Here is a 1,752-nt window from a genome sequence, read left to right on the forward strand (position 1 = left end):
TTACTCAAAGTAATCTATTACTTTACTGAACAACCGCCTCAGATTTGGAGCAGGTTGAAAACGTAACCTCTAAGACATCTGATGGTCCTGCAGAGCAGGTGGAGATGACGTGCAGCACGGTGGAGGTGGTATGATGGTGCAGCACGGTGGAGGAGGTATGATGGTGCAGCACGGTGGAGGTGGTATGATGGTGCAGCACGGTGGAGGTGGTATGATGATGCAGCACGGTGGAGGGAGTATGTTGGTGCAGCACGGTGGAGGGAGTATGTTGGTGCAGCACGGTGAAGGGAGTATGATGGTGCAGCACGGTGGAGGGGGTATGTTGGTGCAGCACGGTGGAGGGGGTATGATGGTGCTTTGGTCTGTGTTGCTTCATTGCTTCTCCCCGTGATCTCATCTGCTCGTTCCTGTGGATGTTCTGACCCCCCAGGCCTGAAATGGTCATAGGACTGAACAAAAGGAAGGACGGGAGGAAGAGGAGGAGCTGTGAGGAAGGGTGTTTGCTAATCAGAGATCAGGCTGATGAAGGAAACCGAGCAGACACAATGTTCAGACATGGGGGGTCCACACGACTCGGCACACGTCCAGGTGAGTCCAGGTGAACCGTGAGTCTGTGGAGGACCTCCTGTGCTTGAAGGAGCTCAGCTGAGGACCATCAGGGCTGCTCCACGTTCACACCCAGAGGTTCTGGTTCTGACCCGCCTCCTGCTGCGCCTCACCTGTGCAGACCTTTACCTGAACACTCACCTGCAGACGTGAAGATCTGTCTTCAGCGCAACGAGGAAACATTTAGACTGAAGGAAATAAAAATGAAATGAAGATGAAAGAAATCTTAGTCATGAAGGAGAACCCAGAAGGAGAGCAGGAGCTCTGCAGACCGGAGTGTGGAATGAGCAGAACCAGAACCTCATCTGAGCAGAACCAGAACCTCATCTGAGCAGAACCAGAACCTCATCTGAGCAGCTGCTTGTGGTCCAGATCTTGTGTTTATCTCTGCTTAAAAGCTGAGAGTTTTGGGGATTCAGACTGAGGATAAGAAGAAGCTCAGATAGACGGTCGTGCAGACGGACAGCAGACGGTTGCGCAGACGGACAGCAGACGGCTGCGCAGACCTACAGCAGACAGAGCGGCTCCAACAGGCCTGGGAAAAAGGTAAGTCACCAACACCAGTGTGTGTTTGTGTGAGTCGGGGGGGTCGAGTTCTCATGTCCGTCCCACTTTTGTCCCTCAGCTGATCCCACACTGATAATGTCTGCCTGCACAGGAAGCTGCACAATGCCAGGCAGGTCCTGAGGAAGGGGCGGAGCCGAACCACACGCACAAACACAGACGCACAAACTCCTCAGACTCCTGTAAATGAATTTAAAAAACATAAAAATCAGGTGTGTGTGTGGGGGGGGGTGATACTAGATAATTCATGGATTTGAGTCAGAATCCTGTCAATCCTAGTGAGTGTGTGAACCACAGCAGATCTTTGTGTGCAGCTAATCTGGAGGACGAGGAGGAGGAGGAGGAGGAGGAGGAGGACGAGGAGGACGAGGAGCAGCAGCTGTGGAGTTCCTGTCCTCCTTCAGAATCAGCAGGAGGTGTTCAGGAGGAGCTGCTGGCTTCCTCCTAAAGGTTTTGGTTTCAAACCTTCATGGAGAAAATATTCAGAATCTCAGAGATGGAGGAACGTCCACGACTTCATCTGATCTGCTGTGGAGGATCAGTGTGTAGGATCAGCTGATCCTGCAGCTGTCTGCTGGATGG

Source organism: Oryzias melastigma, linkage group LG21 (genome assembly GCF_002922805.2).
Source record: "Oryzias melastigma strain HK-1 linkage group LG21, ASM292280v2, whole genome shotgun sequence".
NCBI lineage: Eukaryota > Metazoa > Chordata > Actinopteri > Beloniformes > Adrianichthyidae > Oryzias > Oryzias melastigma.